Below are 26,758 nucleotides of genomic sequence, written 5' to 3'. Positions count from 1 at the left end.
CTTCAGAAAATTGAAATCGAAGATCATATTGTGAAGAAACAACAGATACTGAAGAAAACTTATAGCATCATTAGTTTGGTGGAATCAAGGCAACATAAATAACTACTAGTGTGTGACTTTAGAAAAGGAGCTCATTAAGTTAATAGGTCTTTTGTTTGCTCTCTTACTGTATGTGTTGTATCATATTGATAACATCTCACTACATTTGGCCATTTGGATTGACTTTGAAAGCCTTATTTTTTAATATTTTATTTTTAAATTTAAATTAGAAACAAGGTTGCTTCACATGTCAATTCCAGGTCCCTCTCCGTTTCCCTCCTCTCCTCCTGTGCTCTCCCACCAACCCCTCCAATATAACCTCATTTCCCCAGGGAGGGTAAGGCCCATCATGGGGGTGTCCATAGTCTCTCATTTCATCCAGGGCAGGGCCTAGACCCTTCCCCAAGAGGCCAGGATGAGAGTGAATCTCTCATTGTTGGATGGGAGTCCAATGTCCATGTGTATACCTGGGATAAATACTGATCTACTACCCAAGGCTCAATAGATTTCCTAGGCTTCCTCATTGACACCCATATTCAGGGGGTATTTATCAGTCCCATTCTGGATTCCCAGGCATCAGTCTGGGATTAAAGAACTAAACTTTTTCAAGTCAGCTGTTTCTGGGGGTTAAACCAGCCCAGTCTTAAACACGTTGGTCATTAGTCATCGATCTCTGTCACTGGATTTCTTGAGTTTGTTTCAGTGCTAAGCCGTGGGAGTCTGCCTCTCTGGCTAAGGGATTGTAGGCTGGCACTCACCAGATGTATGTCTAAAATCCATATATGAGACAGTCCATGCCATGTTTCTCTTTTTGTGACTGGGTTACCTCATTAAGGATGGTTTCTTGTACTGCCATCCATTTGTGTGTAAATTTCAGGATTCCATTGTTTTTTTTTTCTCCAATGTGTAGATATACCACATTTTCTGTATCCACTCTTATGTTGAGGGGCATCTAGGTAGCTTCCAATTTCTGGCTATTACAAATAGTGCTGCTATGAACATAGTGGAACAGACATCCTTGTTGTATGAATGGGCATCTTTTGGATATACGCATAAGAATGGAGTTGCTGGGTCTTGTGGTAGGTTTATTCCCATTTTTCTGTGGAATCTCCATGCTGATATCCAAAGTGGCTGTACGATTTGGCACTCCCACCAGCAGTGGAGGAGTGTTCCCCTTTCACCACAACCTCTCCCGCATAAATTCTCATTGGTGTTTTTGATTTTAGCCATTCTGACAGGAGTAAGATTGTATCTCAGAGTTGTTTTGATTTGCATTTCCTGGATGGCAGCCATTTTTGACTCCTCTATTGAGAATTCTCTATTTATTTCTGTAGCCCACTTTTTAATTGGATCCTTTGGTGTTTTGGAGACTTGTTTCTTGAGTTCTTTGTAAATTTTGGAGATCAGGCCTCTGTCAGATGTGGGGTAAGTGACTATTTTTCCTATACTGTGGACTGTCTTTTTGTTTTGCTGTCAGTGTCCTTTGCCTCACAGAAGCTTCTTAGTTTCAGGAGGTCCCATTTATTAATTGTTGATCTCACTGTCTGTGTTATTGGTATTATGTTCAGGAAGTTGTCTCCTGTACCAATTCGTTCAAGGGTATGACCAACTTTTTCTTCTAAGAGGTTCATTGTGGCTGAATTTATGTTGAGGTCTTTGATCCATTTTGACTTAAGTTTTGTTCATGGAGATACACATGGATCTATCCGCATTCTTCTACATGGTACCATCCCGTTATGCCAGCACCATTTGTTAAAGATGCTTTCTTTTTTCCATTGTATATTTTTAGCTTTGTTGAAGATCAGATGTTCATACATGCGTGGGTTAATATCAGGGTGTTCAATTTGATTCCATTGGTCTCTCTGTCTGTTTTTGTACCAAAACCAAAATGTTCTCAGGACTACAGCTCTATAATAGAGCTTGAGGTAGGGGATGGTGGTGCCTCCAGATGTTGCATTGTTGAATAAGGTTGTTTTGGCTATCCTGGGTCTTTTGCTTTTCCATGAAATACTAATTATTTTTCTTTCAAGGTCTGTGAAGAAATGTGCTGGTATTTTAATGGAGATTGCATTGAAGCCGTAGATTGCTTTTGGCAGAATTGCCATTTTTCCTACATTGATCCTACCTATCCAAGAACATGGGAGATCTTTCCATTTTCTGAGGGCTTATTTAATTTATTTCTTTAAAGACTCAAATTTCTTGCAATACAGGTCTTTCTCTTATTTGGTTAGTGTTACCCCAAGGTGTTTTATGCTGTTTGTGGCAATTTTAAAGGGTGATGCTTCTCTGAATTCTTTCTCAGCCCTTTTATCATCTACACACACACACACACACACACACACACACACACACACACACACACATATATATATATATATATATATATATATATATATATATAAGGGCTACTGATTTTCTTGAGTTCATCTTGTAGCCTGCCAATTTGCTGAAGGTGATAATCAGTTGTCAGTGTTCCCTGGTAGGGTTCTTTGGGTCATTTATGTAAACTATCATATTATCCGCAAATAGTGAAAGTTTGACTTCCTCCTTTCCAATTTTTATCCCCTTGATCTCTTTTTGTCGTCATATGGCTCTGGCTAGAACTTCAAGTACAATATTGAAATGGTATAGGGAGAGTGGACAGCCTTGTTTTGTTCCTGATTTTAGAGGAATTGCATTGAGTATCTGTCCATTTAGTTTGATGTTGGCTGTTGGTTTGCTGTATATAGACTTAATATGTTTAGGTGTGTTCCTATTATCCCTGATGTCTCCAAGAATTTATCATGAAGGGTTGTTGGATTTTGTCAAAGGCTTTTTCTCCATCTAGTGAGATGATCATGTTATTTTTTTCAGCTTGTTTATATGGTGGATTACATTGAAGGATTTTCGTATGTTGAACCATCCCTCCATCCCTGGGATGAAACCTACTTGATCGTGGTGAATGATTGTTTTGATGTGTTCTTGGATCTGATTTGCCAGTATTTTATTGAGTATTGTTGCATCAATGTTCATGAGGGATATTGGTCTGAAGTTCACTTTCTTAGTTGTGTCTTTGTGTGGCTTGGGTATCAATATTATTGAACCTCATAGAAAGAGATTGGCAAAGACCCCTCTGCTTCTATTGTGTGGAATAATTTGAGAAGAATTGGTATAAGATTTTCTTGGAATTTCTGGTAGAATTCTGCACTGAGGCCATCTGGACCTGGGCTTCTTTTTTGATTGGGAGACTTTTGATGACTGCTTCTATTTCCACAGGGGTTATAGGTCTATTTATCTGTTCTTCATTTAATTTTGGCAAGTTATAGCTATCCAGGAAGTTGTCCATTTCCTTTAAATTTTCTAATTTGTGGAGTACAGTTTTTCAAAGTATGACCTGATGATTCTCTGAATTTCCTCAGAGTCCATTGTTATGTCCACCTTTTCATTTCTGATTTTGTTAATTTGCATGTTTGCACTCTGCTTTTTGGTAAGTCTGGACAATTGTTTGTCTCTCTTGTTGATTTTTATCAAAGAACCAACTCTTTGTTGCATTGATTGTTTGTATTGTTTTTGTAGTTTCTACTTTATTAATTTCAGCCTGTAGTTTGATTATTTCCTCACATCTACTCCTCCTGGGAGTTTGCTTTTTTGTGTTCTAGAGCTTTCAGCTGTGCTGTTAATCATCTTGTATTACTATTCTCCAGTTTATTCATGTGGGCACTTAGTGCTATGAACTTCCCCTGTAGCACTGCTTTGAAAGTGTCCCATATGTTTGGGTATGCTATGTCTTCATTCTAATTGAATTCTAGAAAGTCTTTAATTTCTTTTTTTATTTCCTCTTTGACCCAGGAATTATGCAGTTGTCTATTATTCAATTTCCGTGAGTTTGTAGGGTTTCTGCAATTTGTGTTGTTGAATTCTAATTTTAAAGCATGGTGGTCTGATAAGATGCATGGAGTTATTCCAATTTTTTTTGTAGCTGCTGAGGTTTGATATGTTGCTAAGTATGTGGTCTATTTTTGAGAAGGTTCCGTGTGGTGGTGAGAAGAAGGTATATTCTTTTTCATGTGGATGGAATGTTCTATAGATATCTGCTAATCCCCATTGGGTCATAACTTCTATTAGTCCCTTTGCTTCTTTGTTGTGTTTCTGTCTGGTATTCCGCTATAGTGGTATGGAAGTCTCCCACTATAAGTATGTGGGGCTTTATATGTGATTTAAGTTTAGTAATGTTTCGTTTACATACATGGATGCCTTCGTATTTGGGGCATAGATATTCAGAACTGAAACTTCATCTTGGTATATTTCTCCTATGATGATTATGTAATGACCTCCTTCATCTCTTTTGATTGATTTTATTTTAAAGTCTAATTTGTTAGATATTAGGATTACTACCCCTGCTTGTTTCTTGGATTCATTTGATTGGAAAATCTATCCCCAACCTTTAACTCTCAGGTAATGTCTGTCTTTGAGGGTGAGGTGTGTTTCTTGTATGCAGCAGAAGGATGGGTTCTGTCTTCAAATCCATTCTGTTAGCCTGTGTCTTTTTATGGGTGAGTTAAGGCCATTAATATTGAAGGATATTAGTGACCATTGATTGTTCATTCTTCTTTGATTTGGAATGGTTGTTGTTGGTGGAATTATGTGTGGAATTCCACCCCTTTTTTTCTTTTGGCTGTTGGTAAAGTGGGATCATCTAATGCCTATGTTTTTCTGGTTGTAGTTAATTTCCTTGGGTTGGAGTTTTTGTTCCAGAACGTTCTGTAGGGCTGGGTTAGTGTATATGTATTGCTTGAATCTGTTTTTTCATGGAATATCTAGTTTTCTCCATCTATATTGGTTGAGAGCTTTGCCGGGTGTAGTAGTCTGGGCTGGCATACATGATCTCTTAGTTTTGGTAGAGTATCTATCCAGGACCTTCTGGCTTTCTGAGTTTCCATGGAGAAGTCAGGGTTAATTCTGATCAGTTTGCCTTAATATGTTACTTGGCTTTTTTCTTTAGCTGCTGTTAATATTCTTTCTTTATTCTATGTATTTTGGGTCCTGATTATTACATGGCAAGTGGACTTTTTTTGTGATCCACTCTATTTGGTGTTCTGTAAGCTTCTTGTATCTTCATTAGCATGTCTTTCTTTAGGTTGAAACATTTTCTTCTATGGTTTTGTTGAATATGGTTTCTGCCTCTTTGAGGTGGTTTTCTTCACCTTCCATACCTATTATTTTTAGGTTTGGTCTTTTCATGGTGTTCCATATTTCCTGGATGTTTTGTGTTAGGGATTTGTTGGACTTAAGACTTTCTTTGGTTGATGAATCTATTTCTCCTAGTGTGTCTTCAACACCTGAGATTCTCTCTTCCATCTCTTGTATTCCGTTGGTAATGCTTGTATCTGTAGTACCTGACTGTTTGCCCAGCTTTTCTATTTCCAAAATTTCTTCAGATTATGCACTGTTTGAATTGTTTCTTGCAATTTTTGGTTTATCTTTTCATCCATTTGTTGCAATTTATGAATTTTTTGGTTTGTTTTTTCTTCCATTTCTTACCTTTTTTGGTTTGTTTTTCTTGCATTTCTTGCATATTTTGGTTTGTTTTTTCTTCCATTTCTTTGAGGGATTTTCCTATATCCTCTTTTAGGGCCTCTATCATCTTCATGAAAGTGGTTTTAAGGTCATTCTCTTCTGCTTTGTTTGCATTGGAATGTTGGAGTCTTGTTGGTGGGGAGTCTCTAGAATTTGGTGGTGTAATATTTATTTTTATGTTGCTGAGTGTGTTTTTGTTCTTTTCTCTTTCCCATATCTTCTTCCAGTAGGTGCAGAAAGACACCCTTACAGGTCTGGTGGTTAGGGGACCTTTCCATGGGTGCAAGTATGTCCCATACTTTTGTAGTTCTTCTATTCCTTGTCCTAGTTCTGGTCCCATGGGTGGAGAAGAAGTCCAGGAATCTGGGGTATGTAGTCTCCCACCTGGTCCCCTAGTCTTGTCGGTGGAAGAGAAGACCTGGGATCTCGGGTGTTTGCCTCCCACTGGATGAGAAGCTTTTTGACAGTGCCCAGGCAGTACCCAGGCACTGGAATGCAAGCCTGGATGCAGGGCCTGTTTTACCTGGTCCTGTCACCAGACCTGCTGGTCTCCTGGTCTCATTGGTGGAAGAGAAGACCTGGGATCTGGGGTGCTTGGCTCCCTCCAGGATAGGAAGCTCTGTGGCAGTCTCCAGGCAATCCCCAGGCACTGGAATGCAGGCCTGGATGCAGTGCCTGCTTTACTTCATGCTGCTTCTGGACCCTCTGGTTCTCTGGTCTTGTTGGTGGAAGAGAAGACCTGAGATCTGGGGTGCATCGCTCCCTCTAGGATGGAAAGCTCTGTGGCAGTCACCAGGCAATCCCCAGGCACTGGAATGCATGCCTGGATGTAGGGCCTGTTTTACCTCGTCCTGCTGCTGGACCCATTGGTCAACTTTGAAAGTCTTAAAAGATGGAAGATGGCCTCAGCAAATAACCCTTTGATAGCTTTTTTGGCTAACTTCTTAATATAATAAACAAAGTAACAGATGAACTTTAAGACACAAACAAAAGCTTGAAATAGCAAAGACAGATGAATTTCAAGAATCACAAAGCTCATTTTATGAAAGGATTCTCCAGTTTCCTTTAACAGGGTTTTCGAATAGTGCTTCAGTTTTTCCTTGGGAGGTAAATTGCTTCTGTTAGTTGAGAACTTGTACAATGTTCTTAAAGATATATTGGCAGAAAAGTAGTAATGACAAGAGATTTTTCTTCAGTGACCTTAGCCACATTGATCTATGAAGCCTTAAAACAAAAGAATCACTATGCACTTCTAAAGTATGTATTGTAAGCTATTTGAGATAGCACCTGTTTCTTGCATCAATGATCACAAAGCCACTTCACCAACCATCAGTAAGTTTTATCAAATTATAGTTTAATTAGAATTTAGCACACTAAAAGCCAAATATGACAGACATTATAGTGAGTGTTAATTATTTTTCAATTGTAGGGTTATTCATAAAGGTTATATATTTGAGTGAGTAGAGTGTTTCCCATTCTTAAGAAACATTAGTCCCTGCTTAGCTAGAAGAGTTGTAGACTGGAGTTAGTTTAAAATTGTTATTAGGTTATTAATGTTTACATGGGCACATTGGCAATACTTCCTATACCCATAAAATCAATCATGTTTGAAATATATTAATAAATACCATTAATAAAAAACAAAGTTGAATGTAGGCTTTTTGAGAACTACCATAAATGAGTAATGCATCTCTACTCCTGTCCCTCCGTTGACTCTAACACACTTTATGTTCTACCTCTTCCTCTCAAATTCAACAAACACATACACAGCATAGGTTATGAAATACACACAGGAGCTATCATCTATCTATCTATCTATCTATCTATCTATCTATCTATCTATCTATCCTCTCTCATCTATCTATCTATCTATCTTCTATCTATCTATCTCTCAATCATCTATTGATCATCTATCATCTATCTATCCATCAATCATCTATCATCTATCTATCTATCTATCTATCTATCTATCTATCTATCTATCTATCTCTATCTTATATCATTTGTGTGTCCATCTATCTATCTGTGTTACTTGGAATTAAATGATGCATGTAACACCCAGTTAGTAAAGGAAACAGATTTTTCTCTCCATGATCATTTATTGATCACTAGTTGATTTCCATGTTGTGTTTTGCCTTGTGGTATTTCTCCTGTCTTCCATGGCATTCCACCCAGTGCCATGATTTGGGTCTTGTTCAGGCAATAACATAGCTGAGATTAGATGGGTGCAGTTTGTTTCTGATGTTCAGGGAAGACTACCTGCCAGACATTGCCCTCTTCCTTGACCTACTACAATCTTTGTTATTCTATTTCAGTGAATTTTACATGAATCTTAGGTCAAGTCATTATATGACAGTTGTATCAATCAGAAGTAAGAACTACCAGACCTTATTACCTGCATTTTGACAAGTTGTTAGTCTCTTTAACTGCCTCCATCTGTTGCAAAAAGGAGGTTTTGATGAAGCATGAAATCTATACCACACAAACTTTTGGATTGTAGTTACAAATTATGTTAGTGGGGAAGCTCCATGACCTCCCCAGGAACAGAAAGATGGCTAAGTGTACAGGGTCATATGTGGATTATCTCACCTGAAGTCAGTTTAGTCAGTTGTTTAATCCATAGGAAAAGGTATCATTATTGCACTATTGTGACTGTCTTTCTGATCCAATTCTTGTGTTTTGTAGGCCTTTGTTGTCTACTCATTCCATAGTAGGAGGTAATGATAAACCAAAGTAATTAAACCATCAAAGTTTGACTTGGTAAACCACTGTGTTTAATGGGATTATTTAAAGAAAAATGGGCGCAGAATTACTTAAAGTAGCAGAAATTACACAAAGAAAGCATAATTACCAAAGCCAATATCAGAAAGGATGTTAGCTCATGAAGGCTAGATGCATGGTGCCTACTACTCAGCCTAAAAGTAGATTAAAAGAATGTCCTTCTCAATTATTTCAGTTGTTTTGAGCCCCTTTAGCTCAGCTGATTTTTTTTTCTTCCAGGCTGGTTTTCTTATCTGAAAGTGGCTGTCAGCAATCCTTACTTCTTGGTGGCTGAGAGATCCAGTAAATCTGGTCAGTGTCCTGGAATTCTTGAATCCAGTGAATTATGACTTGAGCTTAAAGAACTTCCCTACAGGCTGAAACCTTTCATCTCCACTTAGGACATCTGTTTTTTCAGCTCTCCATTTGATAGCTCATGTGTTAAAGAGATTCCCTTAAAGTGAGCTGATATATAGTAGCTTTGTATTTATAGTCTATTTCTCTAACTTGGCAGATTTTTAATACCTGCTGATATTATGAAAGCTATTCCATAGGAGAGTATTTCCAGTTAGATACTATCCAAATTCATTTTCTCAAATTTGTGTTGTCTTCAGCAATAGAGCTGTACTTTCAAGTACTGGAAGGCAACCAAGAGCAAAGTAGGCTGTCTTGGGTGTTACTTGTATTGCCCAACCAACAAATGGAGAGGAGATTTCTCTAGGTTTGGCCCTTGGATTTTTTTTATTATGTACAGTCTCATTATATATGTTTTCATAAACATATGTGAAGGTGAACACACACACAGGCATACATACATATATACACAAACACACATGAAATGAAATTAAAATATGTGTGGCATTCATGCTCCCTTCAAGTGTGTTAACACTCTAACAAAAATCCAAGGGCTGAGTAGGAAACACTTCCTCTAACCCTAGAGATGGTCCTAGAATGCATGTACACAAACCCTCAGACCTCCTGTAACACACATCTTGCTAGTCTTCAGGTATGTCTAACTGGCCCCCAGGCAAGTCCCATTGGTCCTCATGATGGGTGTTGGGCCTAAGTCTACTGTTACATAAACTAGAAGTCATTCTCCACTGAGGCCAGGCCATCCGGAGGTAACCAGCTGACAGCTAAAAGACAATAGGAGATTTGAGCTCCTGTAATTGAGTTGAAGCCCATATCAAAATCAAAAATTTTATTTGTCCCCAATGCTGGTGGTGCTCAGTTTCAAAGGTTATATGTACTGAGAATCACTGCAGTTAAGGCTTAGGGAATACTGGGAAAGATTGAAATGTCAAGATTCAAGATCAGGATGCTTGAATGAGATAGTGTCTGTGTGATGACTGCACCACAAGCAACTCCAAGGTATCAGGAAAAGAAAGACAAAATGTCCAGTTGCTTGTACTAAGAGAATGCATGTGTTGCCTTTATTGCCAGGAGAGAGAGAGAGAGAGAGAGAGAGAGAGAGAGAGAGAGAGAGAGAGAGTCTTTATTGCAAGTGCTAAGAGGTCTCTCTCTTTTAGGAGGGAACTGTCTTATATATACAGGCTTACAGCATAGTGGAAAAACCCCAGGTGGAAGAGAGCATGTTTTCCTCCTTCTAGATGTTGATGTCAGTGGGACAATGCCAGGACAGTAAGCCAGGACTAGAAAAAGATGTACCTGTGGCTATCAGCTGACAAACAATTCAGAGACCCTGTGGAGGCTAGGCCCCAACATGTCTGCCATTTATGCCAGGAAGGATGTCTTCAGGAAATCGCAACAATATGATGGCCCAGAATCAACATGTTTTGCTCAAAAAATGAGAATGCCATAACTCATAAAGCCCAAAACTAGATGAGGGGCATACTCCATGCAATGTTGAGAGATGAGAATAATTTTCTTTTTTTACCCAAGGAGGAACACTTCAGTTTATTATGAATTACAAAATAGTCAACCCCAAAAGTCATATATAGGAGTAACACTAAATGAACTCAATGGTAAGCATTTATTTATTAATACACACAGATACAGACAGACAGAGGTTAATAACAAATAAAAAGTTAAAAGTAAATAGGGAAATGTCGGCATATTTGGATGGAGGAAAGGCAGGATAACATATACATTTAGGAATTGAAAATAATTAAAAATTAGAAAACTAATATTGGATGATTCGTGGATGAAAATAATAGTTTGCTATTGATGGAAGAGTAATCTGATCTGTGGATATTGACTGCCCCTACAATCATGCTATAGCTTTTAATATTTAAGTACTCAATTATTTAAAAAGCTCAGAAGTCTTCCTTTAGGAATCTTATAAAACACATGTTGAAATATGCAAAATGCATTTAAAGTAGGGTATTTGCCACAAGTTGTAAATTGCATCTACTTTTAATGAAAGAGTGCCTTTAATTAAACCAAAAATTTCAGTGAAAGCAGGTGCTTCTATCTCTTCAGTAGGAAAACCTTGAGTGTCCACATAATTTTTCATTTTACCTGTCCTATGATGTCAATAAATCACCTTCAACTTTAAATAATCTTAAGTCACCAGGCCTTCTCTTGAGTACTTAGGATACAGTTCTTCAAAGCAAATATCTTAAGTGATTACTTAGAAGGAAAGTTTTGCTGTCAACTTTCACTTTGTGTATTATAAATTAAAGTGATGTATCTCAGCAGTGACATCAGATTAATGATGTATTCCAGAAGCAAGTCATCAGCAGGACATTTCTTTAATAATATATTCCCCTAAGTCATCAGCATCATAGCATTACAAAGATATTACATCCAGTGTAGTTTTCAACATCCAATCATCTATGAAACTTCACATCAATGGTGACACTGTCCAATAATCAATCATGGAGTGTTTAGTTATTGCTGGCGTGAAGTAACATAGGAACTTGGGTTAGTTTGGGCTGTTCTATTTCTATTACTCGTTTACCCTGAATGTAGCACTTTTGATATCTCTAGAATCATGTTGGATTTCTGCTCAAATATGAAAACTCCAGCACTTTTGTCAAGTTACATTTTCAACTGGGGAAAATGAGAGATCACTGGAAACCAACTGGAGATGTATTTCTCACTATAGGAAAATAAATAATGGTATCATAAACACTGTGGTTGTTATTTTGAGTAGATGTGTAAGCAAATTTGGAAAACAAGACAAACAAAACAATGTTGGCATCAACAGGGTATATTTTTCTTTCTCAACTGTACCTTTGTTCCACTGTTAAACAGGTTAAACAGGTTTTCTATCATTGAGATATAACTTGTGATCTCCAGCACAGCCCTTCCTGCTACCTTGACGACTCACTTAAGCAAAAACTCTAATTCTGATTTTTAGAAAAGTATTATATTTTGTTATTTTCCACTTTTCAAAATTTGTGAACTTCCTCTTTTCTCAACTCTCAACAACCTACTCTTTAAACTGCCACACAGAAAACTAAAATAGATAAATTCAACATTAAATTTTACAAGTTTTCAAAATATGTGATTTGGATATATTATCTTGCTTTTAAATAATGGAACAATGCACTTTGCAGGGGCTAACAATTTGTCTAGGAAGAGCTTGTTGAGGATAGGGTGGGGGACAAAAGTTTTAACTATAGAAAAGAATGTGAATCTTACAAGTCTTCTTCAGAGCCAGCCCAGTTATTCTTCTTATGCTTTATATATTTTAATGGCATTCTGCTGAGCTATCTTTCATTTGGTTTCATGCATTATTCAAAATCTTAACCATAACCCTGCACTTAATCAAGTTAGATATTTAACTTCTATTCATAGAATGTCAAACAATTTTATTTTGAAACTATTTTTATTGCTAATTTCTTCTGAAAATATTACAAAGATGATGGAATTATGAACAAAGTATCTATGGCTACCTGCACAATATTGCATACAAAAATACTACGTAAAAATATAAAGGGTACTAGCGAGTAAAAATGGGGTATTAAGAATGGTAAAATAAGTAGGTAACTGGTTGAATATGCTTGCATGTATTTCATAAATGGATAAAATAAACAAAAAATAAAAGCAATGAACTATGATCCCACAAAATGAACCAAGAATTCAACTTTTAGCCATGTGATCTATAAGACTACATTTGAAATTCTTATTTCCGGATATGAGTGATAAAATGTTTATCTGGCATATCGGGCAAAAAGAAAAAACATGGATTTATTATGTTGGAGGTATTTAATGATATTTGGGATATTTTGTCTCATTCTGTTTGCTGTTAGCATATCCTGTACATTCCACAAGTTCATTTCTAATAATGCTATATGAAAAATTAATAAAGATCATATGAAAGAGCCAATAATTACAAAAAGCTTACCAGCATTTAATGATCATGTTTCTTTTTCTGTCAGCCATTATCTGCAAACTAAAAAATATATTTTCTGAGCAGGATAACAACTTTAAATGAAATACATGGATAAAATCATTCATATGTTTAGTATACTAGGTCTCACATTGGTGGGTTGTTCATTCCCTTTTTCTGAAATAGAGGGAACTCAATATTAAATTGCAAATATTTCTTTAAAATTATACTGTGATATATGTTGTCTTAGGTTTTATAGTGCTTTGTAGAGACACCATGAACTTGGCAAGTCCTATAAAGGAAAATATTAAATTTGTTGCCTTACATTTTCAGTGGTTTGTTCCATTATCATCACAGTATGACATGGTAACATGTAAGCAGGCATTGTGTTGGAGAAGGAGTTGAGAATATTACATCTTGATGCACAGGCAACAGAAGGTGGTTTTTAACACTGGATGTGGCTTGAGCATAAAAGACCTCACAGCCCAGCCCCAAAATGATGCAGTTGTTTCAACAAGGCCACACCTTTTAATAGTGCCACTCCATCTTCTCTTAATCCAAACTAACTCATATGCCTAGTCCATAAATGGTCTTGATTTATTTTCTCCTATTATAGTTAAACTACAGTGAGTAAACTTTTGGATAATATTATTATTTTGCTATTGTCATCATACATTTTTTTAAATTTCCACAGAGAAAAACACATTAATTAGTTACCCATTACCAAAAGGTCATCCCTAGAACCGTACAAGCATGCCACATAACATGGACTGAAAGTTGTATTAATGAAAAAATATTCACTAATCCCACATCTGACAGAGGGTTGATCTCCAAAATTTACAAAGAACTCAAGAAGCAAGTCTCCAAAACACCAAAGGACCCAATTAAAAAGTGGGTTGCAGAACTAAATAGAGAATTTTCAATAGAGGAGTCTAAAATGGCTGAGAGGCACTTGAGAAAGTCCTCAACATCCTTAGCCAAGTGGGAAATGCAAATCAAAACAACTCTGAGATACCATCTCACTCCTGTCAGAATGGCTAAAATCAAAAACACCAATGACAATTTATGCTGGAGAGGATGAGGTGAAAGGGGGACACTCCTCCATTGCTGGTGGGAGTGCCAACTGGTTCAGCCACTTTGGAAATCAGTATGGAGATTCCTCAGAAAAATGGGAATAAACCTACCACAAGACCCAGCAACTCCACTCTTAGGCATATATCCAAAAGATGCCCATTCATACAACAAAGATGTCTGTTCCACTATGTTCATAGCCGCATTATTTGTAATAGCCAGAACTTGGAAGCAACCTAGATGTCCCTCAACCGAAGAGTGGATAGAGAAAATGTGGTACGTTTACACAATGGAGTACTATTCAGCAGAAAAAAACAATGGAATCCTGAGATTTGCAGGCAAATGGATGACACTAGAAGAAACTATCCTGAGTGAGGTAACCCAGTCACAAAAAGAGAAACATGGCATGTACTCTCCCATATATGGATTTTAGACATAGAATTGGGGAGTGCCAGCCTACAATCCTATGGCCAGAGAGTCTGGGAAACAGAAACTTCATTCAGTGGCTGATGGAAAAAGAGGCAGACTCCCTCGGTTAAGTACTCAGGTGAACTCAAGAAAGCCACTAACAGAGAGGGAGGACTGATGACCAAAGGGATTAAGACTGGGCTGGTTTAACCCCCAGAAACAGCTGACCTGACAAAGGTTAACTCTTGAATCCCAGGCATCAGCCTGGGAATCCAGCATGGGACAGATCAAGACCCCCCTGAATGTGGGTGTCAGTGAGGAGGCCTAGGTAATCTATTGAGCCTTGGGCAGCAGATCAGTACCCATCCAGAGTATACACACGGGCTTTGGACTCCCATCCAACAATGTGAGGTGCACTCTCACCCTGAACTCTTGGGGGAGGGTCTAGGGCCTGCCCTATATGAAATGACAGACTATGGACACCCCCTTGGAGGTCCTCTCCCTCCCTGGGGATATGAGGGGATAATGGGGGGGCTGGAGGGAGGGAACGGGAGGAGGGGAGGGAAAGGGAGAGGGACCTGGAACTGACTTGTGAAGCAACCTTTTTTCTTATCTAAATTTAAACTGAAAAATAAATTTAAAAAGAATATAAATGAATGTATGTACATGCATATGACAAAAATTAATGAAAAAATGATGCCATGAGTCATGAATTCTAAGGAAAGCAAGTTGGTGTATATGGGAGGGTTAGGGAGGATGAAAGGAAAATTGGAAAAGGAACAATTATACTCTAATCTCAAACTAATTTTAAAAGGTAATTAAAGATCGTTCTTCAGAGTGGGTTTGACATGCATGTATGGTTTATTACCACATTTTTTTTTTGTTTTTAGCACAGTGTTTATGAATGAGAAGTAAAACTATATTTTAGTCACCCCAATGGAATATAAATTCATAATGTACTGGTTGTGTTTTCTGTAAGAATCGGCTATGGCCTATTCATAAACACCCCCATTTGTTTCATAGATAAAGTGCACAAAATACATATTTTGAAAATTTGCTATTATATGCAATTTACTTGTTAAGAAAGAGTTCATCAGTTATTTCAAGTGCGCAAGCAAGCAACCATTTGATACTTTAGCAAAAGAGCAGGTAAATATATTTGAATCCTACAAAATGAGATGTTAATGATGGTTGCCAAACTTTCCACTCAGACTAAAATAATTTCCACGTGTACTTATATTATGTGAGTTAATACTGGTGTAGTTTTTATCTGTTCTCAAAAATATGGTGCTCAGATTGTTTCATTGAAGGTTATATCTATGAAACTCATTTCATTTTTTTTTTTGGTTTTTATGAGACAGGGTTTCTCTGTATTGTTTTGGAGGTTGTCGGTCCAGCCCAGCCTCGAACTCACAGAGATCCACTTGCCTCTGCCTCCCAAGTGCTGGGATTAAAGGCATGTGCCACCACCGCTTGGCGAAACTCATTTCATTTTTTTCCACAGCTGAAGATTTTATGCTTAAATTTTATTTTGTATTTTGAGCTTTAGATCTGACATCTTGTAGTAGATAAAGTGATATGATTTGCAAATGTAGAGAAATATTTCACACAGAAAAGAGCAGCTTTGTGTTTTTCAGATTTTAGAAACTTCAAATTTCTGTTATCATTAGACCACTGGACTTTTAGTACCTGAAATCCAACTGTTATTCATTTTTAATGCTTGTCTAGAATTTGGCAAGTAAAGATGGCTCTGCAATTTAAACCACTGGCTGACCTATCAGAGGACACAGGATTTGTTTCCAAGATCAACATAGTGCCTCGCTACCTCCTGTAACTTCAGTCTCATGGGATCTGATGCTTTTCCATATGGTGCACAGATATAAACACAATGAAAGGACATATGAATGTACAATAAAGTTAAATTTAAAATTAATAATTATCTCTTCTCTAAATTATTTATTGTTAGCATTCATGTAAAACTTGTAGATTCATTGTTTTGTATATATTCTGCTTCTTTGCCATTTTGATATCAGTCTGTGTTGATAACATTCAGATTACTATTGCTATTCATGCTTTTTTCAATCTCTCTCTCTTTCACTCTATGGCTCTGCTTCAGTTTTTATGCAGTATACATCTTAGGGTAGTCTTAAACTCTCAACAAATATGTTGATCCAGACTCATAATGCTACAAACATGTTCCACTGTGCCAAAATGTTCATTCAAGCACTTACAAATAGCTTCATTTTTAATAATTTTCTTCTGCTAAACTTTGTTTCACTGATCCTCTATGACATTATTCAAAAAACTTCTCGTGGTGTTAGATATATGCTTATATGCATTGCTTTTACAAATATAGATGCATTGTTAACTAATAGTTTACTTTAAGTATTGGCAACCTCTATGTTACAAACTATAGATGTTACACTTTGACAGCAGATATTAAACACTGTATTAGAGCCTCTGTATAAGCATCAAAAACATAATTATTTTTTTAAATAATCTTGATTAGTAGTGACAATTTTACTAATTAATTCACTGGATATCACCTTTGTGAGCATATGGATTTGTTAAATATACACTCTTAGTAAGATTGACATAAATAAAGGGTGGTATTCTAATTTCCATTTAAAGATGTTCCTTCATGCTTGTATAACAATGCACCCAGTGATTACCTCTAGGGCTGTAAATTCTGGCTGGTTCTGAAAGTGTGATGCCATATCTTCCCACATTTAGCTATTGCTGAAGAAGAATCCTTCATTATAATTTGCTGAATATTCAGAGCATTGAGCTAGAAATTATTTGAGCTTGAAACAGATGTAATAACTTATCTGTGTGAACCTCAATAACCATTTTTATTAATAAATTTCTATACTGCCAAAAATGTTAGATATTGTTTTAATTAGTACATAGAATTCAAGTTATGATGGAATTATCTGAATTTCAATACCTTAAAATCCTTCAGTGGAATTTGTTTTTAAACAACATAAAATTACTAGTCGTAGAAATTTGCTTATGGCACTTTACAGTTTGAATAAGGACAAGTGGATTGCTGTGGCCCAGTGGAAGAGTAAGTGTGGAGAGTTCATAACATAGACAAAACTTTGTTTCCCATTAGCAGAACAAAACAACATGACCAAGAAATGTTAGTAGTTATAAGCAATCATTAATTTTTACTTATTACCAATATTTTAATATCTTTACATATAGATTTATACCTTAACAACATGACACTATACATTAAATTTTTCTATCATAATATTCTACATAAAAGTTGATAAACTAGTATATTAGTATACTATTATATTAAAATTTATATAAGATACAGTTTATTTTAGCTTCAAGTAATTTTATACTTAAGGAACATGCTTATTAAAGAATTATTTTTTAATTTAATTAAATGTTTATGAGTGTTTTAATTGTGTGTATATCTGTGCACCTCTACGGGGTATGAGGATCAGAAAGTCCACAAGAAAATTATGAGATCCTTTGTAAATGATATGACAAAAATATAAGATTCCATGGAACATGTGATTGTGAGCTGCTATGTGAGTTCTGGCAACTAACCCCTTTCCTTCTGGAAGAGGACCCTATGTTCTTACCTTTATTTTTTATCATTTTTAATTATGTGAATGTATGAATGGTCAAGTGTCTGTGAGTGTGGACACCCATGAAGTCAGGGACACTCAATTTTGTTGCTGGGATCTGAGTTCCTGTCCTCTGCAAAGAGCAATATGTTCTGTGAACCACTGAAGAATCTCACCAGATACATGCAATGACTGTTTATTTTGGAATGTTAGTAATTATCTGATCTGGAGTAAATAACATGGGTTCACATTTTGTGAAGTTTATTCCTGAAAATATTTTATATAAAAAATTATTATCATGAGAGCAGTTTCAAAGTCTCAGAAGACTTGTTTGTTGGGTGTTTTAAAGTTCATCTTTTTCAATGGCCTCCATTATGCTTTCATAAAAATTAAAACTCCAAATGTGCTAAGCCAGTGTCTGCAATTGTTCATTCCATCTGTCCCATGTATTTATAGGGTTGCTAATAAGAATATTACTGTGTATAAGTCACCTGCACAAGGGTCCTAAACCTTAGTTTTCTAACATATGCTTTCTTTAAGCATAAGCCCATCCTGTAATTAATCACATATGTGGGGTTAAATGGTCTAGAATTTGGAAGACTCTGAGGTAACTGATACAAAAAGATCAAAGAATATTAAGTTTTTCTGGAGTTAGTCTGAAAGGTATTATTTTCAGATCTTAGAAAAAATTCTACTTATTAATGAATGTTTTCAAGTGATATATTGAGAAAGAAAGCATATAGAAAAAAATTCTTAGAACAAAAGGAATATAATACTCAACAATAAAATAATATAGTTCACTATGTGTAAACTTTGTGTGTCTGTATGAGAAGAAAATCTGTTGGCATTCAAGATCAATTCTAAATAATAATTTTATGGAAAACTGTTTAGTCTTATATCTTAGTTAATGTCTATTTTGTGGAAGAGCCACCATGACTACAGCAACTATTATAATGGAAAATAATCAGTTGGCTGTGGCTTAAATTTTCAGAGGTTTAGTTCATTACTGTCATGGTGGGATGTCTGGTGACCCACAGGCAGACGTGATAGCTTAGAACTCTTCATCTGGATCTGCAGGCAGCAGGAAGAGAGAAACACTTGTCCTGGCTTGAGCATTTGAAATCTCAAGACCACTTCCAGTGACACACTTCCTTCGACGAGACCACAATTCTTACTCCTTGTCAAAGAACACTACTCCCTAATGACCAATATTAATTCAAATCTATAAGTCTGCTTGGGCCCTTCTTAATAAAATGACAATATTTTATAAGATGAAACAATGCACAAATCTGCCAAAAAGACATTAAAAGAAATTTCCCTTGTGATATAAATGATTGTAAAATATTAATGGCTCATTTTCTATTTAACATTTTATATGAAGCTAAAACACAGTCCAGAAGTGAGGATAGAAAACAATAAATATTCAGTTATTTAAGTAGATAGCTGTATAAATGACATCATATATGATTAATAATATTGTATGAAAAAACCTCATAGGATGGTGAAATTAGTAAAATATATACAATGAAAAGGAAAACGTGTCCTTGTACCAAATAAAAACTTAGAAAGATAAATATTTTAAAATATCCTCTAAAATAAAAAATAAAGCCTGAGATATATGTAATAAATATAAATATCTAGGTATAGATATGATGAATAAATTTTTGTGAAAAACTATGAAACAAGAAGATGATGTCGGGATTGATACTGAGCTGTTCTTTTTTGTGGTTCATGGACTTTAGTGTTGAGCAGGACTACGATAACTTTTTTCTCTTAGCAGCTTTTATTGAAAGTTATGTCTCAACAAGGAGGCTTTTGATTCATATCAAGCTCAATTTCTTGAAGTCGATAGTGTATGGTGTCATTAGCAAAAGAACTTATTTCAACTGCAAGGTTAAAAGAAAACAATGGGTTTTTCTTGTTTGGTTTTTGTAGAAGACATAAACTATTACAGAATCCACAACTGGTAAAATGTACAGAACTGACAGTGATGTGCTCAAATGCCTGTGATATATCTAGAATTCAACCCCTACACCTGATACTCAGCGAACATCACAAAAGAGGAGCAGGAAAGATTGCAGTTATAGAGTAACAAGATATCTGCTGTAAGACTGAGGCTTCTATATATAATAGTGAATGGGCAGAAATTATAAGTAATTAGAGACTAGGTCGACAGATACAGAAAAATAGTACCCAACCATGTGTCATATACACATCAGTAAAAATCCATAGTTATACCATAGAATGTTGGCATCCAGATTCTGTCAGTATCATTTAATGAACACAGTTTATTTTGAAATATTAACTTAATGAGAACCTAAGGATATTCCCTTTGAGGACATTACCTAACACACAAGGAATTGATAATTAAAGTGGACTTCTATTAGTTAACATTAGGAACTATATTCTAATTGAAATATTTTTCCTATAAAATAACAAATTCTTGTGATACACTTCTGAAAGCATTCTTTTGAAGGTTTCTCAAGATGATTGACAATATTGTATTTTTGTATAACTCTTCCCTGTGGCTTTTCATTTTCCTCTAGTTGAACATGAGAATGTCTCAGCATGGGAGACTGCTGCTGATTTGTAGGTTGAGCTATTTTCTTTAGCAAAAGTGGTTTTGATTTTGTTTGGTGTATAGTGTCTCTGAATCTGATGTGTTTCAACAAGAAAATAATGAATAGGAAAATATTGACTTGTATTATGATTGTATATGAAGAATATCATGCATTACCTCATTCATCCAAATTTAAATACTAAACTCCAGGCTTAATTAAACCCTGTATAAAAACTAAAGCACTCAGAATGAAATTATATTTGAGGGCACTTTAATACTATTAAATCCTCTTTGAAATCATAATATTTTACTACTTTTCCTTTCAATAGGTGTGCAGACACTACAATATTCAGACTTCTTAAAGTCATTGTGAAGCTCCCTATGCACACAATCTGCTCCACAGCTTTGTTGCTCCTTTGCCAAAGCTTGACACAGTCAAGGTGTTTGATTGAAAACATACAGGGATTGAAAAATAGCACAACGTTTAAGAGATATTTCTATACTATCAGAGGACTGAGGTTTGGTACACAGAAAATATTTGTTATCCTTTATAAATATGTCTCCAGGGGAATCCAATACCAATCTCCAGACTCCAGGGACCCTTACACACAGGTATACACATTCACAATAAACAAGAGCAAAAAAATAAAACAAATTTGGGGGCTGGGTAGATGACTCAGAATTTCAGAACAGTGTGTAATATTGTTGAACCCTAGATTTGATGTGCAGCATTCACAGACCAACTAACATGCATCTGTAACTACAGCACCAGTCTTTCATCTCTATGATCATCTGTCATGCCAAGACCACACAGCATATATACATGATAAAAGCTCATGCATGTATTTTTAAAATATAAGCATAATAATTAACTGTGGACACACACTCTCTTATTACACATATACATAGAACTGAGACCTGGGTTTATGCTAATAGACTCTTACTGAAATATTAAAGGAGAATTTAGAGTTAAACTCTTAATAAGGCATAAAATTAATACTAATCAGAAGGAAATAATTTAGCTAACAAAGTCAAACAGACAGATTTCATAGCAAGAAATGTTACTAACACTAAATTTCATGGTGACATTTTATGAGTTTTAATTAGTTTAGGTGTTACATGTAGCATGGTTCAAATTGGCTATTGAAATGTGCACTCAAGAATCACATCTCCTTTAAGAAATACCTAAAGTTCATGCTATTTTCTATAAATAGATTTGCATTTAACTGCATCTTAATATTTTTGTGTTTCTTTACTCAATTATAAATATAAGTAAATAATAAAAACACAGTCACCAAAATAACCTTGTACAAGGGGAAGCATGCGCAATTCACTGTCACTTCTTTCCAAATATATCATGAATACACACTATAACTCAGTCTGAGTTTTTTATCTTTAAAACTTATCTGCCACTGAAAAGAACTATAACTCATTGAAAAATTGATTATCCCAGAGAAACTGCATGGTGAGTATGAAGTGTGTGCGTGCATGCGTGTGTGTGTGTGTGTGTGTGTGTGTGTGTAAGAGAAACTGAAGTTGGAAGAAAATGGGATTAGTCTAAAAGAGCTCTAAAGAGAGGAATATCATATAAGAAATGCTTGAGAATGATGAAATAATATTCTCAGGGACTGGAGAGGTTACTCAGCAGTTAAGAGCACTGACTGCATATTCAGGGGACCTGGGTTCAATTCAGACACTAGCATGGCAGGTCACAACTGACTGTAACTCATGCTCCAGGGGATCTGATGTCCTCACACAGCTATAAATTCATGCAAATCTCCAATGTACAACAAAATAAAAATAAATAATATTTTTTAAAAAATAAGAAAATTCTGGTTTGCAAATGCCAATGAGTAATTCAGTCAAGTCGCATCACAAGAAGAAAAGGATGACATGGAATCAGATATTTAGTCTTAAACACAGATTCCTAACTACTTAAATGCAGAAAATTAACCCTCATCATTAACTAGAGAACATAGCTAGGGGAAAACAACTAAAAGAACCAAGATGTGACTAGCAACTGACTAAATCATTTTAAAATTTCATGATGTTAGGAGAATGTATAGGAACTTCTATATTAAAAGATTTATGAATCTCGATTCAAGAACACAACACTTTGAAAAGCAATCTTCAAAATTATATGGCACTTGGGCAAAACTTTGAAATACTACTGAAAAAAATGAAATTTTATTGAGATGTTAATTAATGGTAATGTATGAGAACCATCCTTTATTCTTAGTTATACATGCAGAAAGGCTTAAGGATATATAGATTCATGTGATACCAAGCATATCTCATAATTATGTGTTGTTTGTATAAAACCTAGTTAATGAAGAAAAGGAAGTGGTTTTGACAATAAACACAGAACATGGGAAGTATAAATGTGATTGCAGTGGAGGATTTTTATAGGGCAGATATAAATGACTTCAAAATGTATAGCTTTAATTTGGGAAATTTTCAACAGATATATCAGTATTTGTTTTTGGTTGTGATCCTAGCCTTTAACGGCTGAGCCATCTCTCCAGCCCATATCAGTATTCATTACATATAAAACATTTCTATATAATATAGAGTTTAATTAATATCATTATTATATATAAAATATTTCTATATAATATAGAGTTTAATTAACTTCTTTAATTACAATATGACATTAATATATATTTGGACCAAACTTATTGTGCTCAAAGACTAATGATAAAAATGACTGCCATTTTGTGGTGCTTTATAAATCAAAATGTAATTATCTAGAAACTGTTTGCCATAAATTAAACATTTCTATAAACTAAAGCTCTTCCAACAAGTCCACACCCACTAATCCTCCTCTGAGAGGTCCATCAACCTGACATTAAGTATTCAAATAGGAGCCTGTGATAGGGACCACACTTTTAATGATACTTTCCTCAATATGTTCAGCTTCATTTCTTGGTAGTTCTAATGAACCCCATTTCTGAGTGTCCTAATAATAGACTGGAATAGTCCAAATACCACATCATTTCTCACAATCACACCTTTGTCCTTTACTATAATATCAAAATGATTATCTTTACCATTTTTACAATTAATTTACACTTAGTAATTTTTCATTCATGATACAATTTTCAACAGAATGTGGATTAATACATAAATCCAACTAATGTATTCTAAGAGTGTAGTTTTAATTCTCTCCTTTCTCAGAAACATATTTCTGGAATGTGACAGGGATTTTGAATAATGTTCCTGTGGTTAATACTATATAATGTGTACATAGTAGGAACATACTTTGATACATCATGAATATACACAGTAGTATGCCAACTATACATCAATAAGGAAAAGAAAAAATCAAATTATTAAAATAACCATTTTTAAATGCATTAAATAATACAAATGAAATTCAAGATATCTCCATCATAATCTCCATTACTCTTGGTAATTTTTTATCTTGTTTTTATTCTGTATTTGATGACAAAAAACACCACTTAAATAGAGGTAAAATAGGGAGAGCAGTGAGGATGTGAGAAGTATGTGTGAGAAAGAAATGATTTTTTTGTAACAAGAAAACATAGAGAAAGAGAATATAAATGGAAGGAGGGAAAAAAGCCCTCTGTAAATTCATTTTGTGACACATTTGGAGCACTGATTCTGTGCTAGTAATTGTCAAAAGAAATTATTTTATATATACTTGACTATTAAGTTGAGTGTTCTGATGGCCAAATATAAAATTATCACTTTATTCTTAACTGTGCAGAGAATAATAGGAAAATGATTACAAATGACAATACAAAAATAATTTGTTCCAGGGAATCATATTTTATCATCATGCTCCTCTGTGGGAGTGACAAGTAAGACCGACAACCCATCAGGACTTGTATTAGAACATATCAGTGACATCTATAGCAGACTTGTATTCTATGAAGGATTTACACTAAGAGATGCTTGCTTATGACACAGAACCTGTCTCTGTGATTTGTTTCAGAGTGTTGCCAACTGTGCTTATTTTTAAAATATGTTTTATAAGAAATGTTTGACCTTAATATTTTAGTTGCCTTAAATAAGCTAAATCACTGAAAATAACAATTGAAGAAATGCTTGGCACCTAGGAATGTCAGAATACTGAGTTTTGTGGGACCTAATCTTCTTAAAAAGAAAAAAGCCAGGAATATTGTCACATTTCTAGATGGCTGGCAATAGAGATTCAGTTGAATAAGTAATAATTTCTAAAACACGAGATTTTTTATTTCATTTCCACACTGTTTTATAGGTAAATTCAATATAGTTCATATCATGCATCCTTTTAATTATTAACTAGAGTAAATTGATTTGTTTGGTGTGTAGGAGTGTGTAGTCTTTCCTAATATAAAATCATGTCATTTCTAGCTTCAGTTGTTTACTTAAATTCATGCTATATATTTTTGATGTTTATGAACAATTCTTCCAAATAAACTATATTTCATCTGCTTTTCTTCTGAATCTATAGACAATTGAAATGAATTTCAAATGATAGGATACATACAAGAACAGACCTTTCTATTATTATTTATGGATTCAATGAATATTGTATGATTCATCTTTTGGTTTTTGCTTATGTCAAGTGTTTCATTTGTGTTAGATAAGTGATTTTATTAGAGAATGCAAAACAAGACAGATTGAACAACAGTAATGGGCATATTAATTTCCAATCAACATAGTCTTGTTTACTCTGCCTTTGAGATGATTTGATATTCATCATGTACATGCATTTATTTTCAATTTAACATCTCCAGAAAAAGCACAAATGAGACTGGTATGTAACTCTAACAGAAAACATTTACCATTTTTTTTTCATTTTTGTTAGTAACTCCATAAAACTTGAACACACGTACCTACAAAATAATTGGTAATTTTCAAACTTTTTTATGATGTTTGAGTAGTAAACATTAACTTGTTATCTTTTCTTTTGCTTTCTTGAACAAATTGTATATAAATTGCCAAATAATATTTTAAAAACAACAAATACAAGCTAAGATATTTGGTTCACAAAAATTGTGCAATAAATTGTAAATAATATTAAAAACCCTAGTAATTCTACAAAATGGGAAAAGTTTCTAAAATTATCATTTATTTTTTGAGATTATAATGTAATTATATAATTTATTCCTTGTCCTTCCTTCCCCAAATACTCATGATTCTTTATCACTCTCTTTCAAATTGACAACCTCTTTTTTAATTAACTGTAGCTACATATACATACATATGAATATATCTACATACACATATTCACACATATACATTCACTCATATATATTCATATGTATATATTGCCTAAATACATAAATGTACAATATTTATAATATCTAAATATCTAAATATGATTTCTCATTTGGTATAATGTTATACATGTGTATGGTTTCAGGGCTGATCATTTGACATTGGATAACCAATGACTATACTATTTCTTTGGGAAAACTATTTCTTCTGCTTTCATAATTCCTTAGTTTTCTGTAGTTCTTTGAGTAGAATTGAGACTTCATGTGCTTTTCTATGTCCACATTGACATGTCTATTGATATTGTCCTCTTTCAGATCATTTTTAAGAAGCCACATTGGAGGATTTTATGGGTACAGCTTCTGACATACCTAAGAGACCAGATCCAACAGCAAACTTCTTGTTTTTCTGGATCTTCCAGTCTTTCTGCCTCCTCTCCTGCAATGTTCCCTGACTTAGGGAGAAGAATTAAGTTAGAGTCTCTCTATGCAATCCTAGTTCTTCTAGAACTTCCTATGTACAGGTGCAGACAGAGTTTAGTCCCACATCCATTTAACCCCCAATAAACACACAGAGGCTTAATGATAAACTGTTTGGCTAATGTCTTAGGCTGTGTATTGGCTAGGACTCTTTTTTTTTTGATTTTACGAGACAGGGTTTCTCTGTATTGTTTTGGAGGCTGTCGGTCCAGCCTGGTCTCAAACTCACAGATATCCGCCTGCCTCTGCCTCCCGAGTGCTGGGATTAAAGGCATGTGCCACCACCGCCCGGCTTGGCTAGGACTCTTAATTATTAACCCATTACTATTAATCTATGTATTTCTAAATGGCCTTATCTTATGACAGAATGCTCATCCTATCCTCCTGGTAGTTATATGTCATCTCTTTGGAAGCCTTTCTTTGTGTCCTCTCCCCAAAATTCTCCCTTATTTTCAGAATAGATTCAATAATGTTCCCTTTTTGTCCTACCATGTCTGTAGCCTCCCTGAAAAAAAACAAGATGCCCCTCAACCGAAGAGTGGATAGAAAAATGTGGTACATTTACAAAATGGAGTACTGTTCAGCAGAAAAAAACAATGGAATCCTGAGATTTGCAGGCAAATGGATGACACTAGAAGAAACCATCCTGAGTGATGTAACACAGTCAGAAAAAGAGAAACATGGAATGTACTCTCTCATATATGGATTTTAGACATAGATCTGGGGAGTGCCAGCGTACAATCCCATGACCACAGAGTCTGGGAAACAGAACCTT

Source organism: Mesocricetus auratus, unplaced genomic scaffold (genome assembly GCF_017639785.1).
Source record: "Mesocricetus auratus isolate SY011 unplaced genomic scaffold, BCM_Maur_2.0 Super-Scaffold_100676, whole genome shotgun sequence".
Lineage (NCBI taxonomy): Eukaryota > Metazoa > Chordata > Mammalia > Rodentia > Cricetidae > Mesocricetus > Mesocricetus auratus.
This window is presented reverse-complemented; position numbering follows the sequence as displayed.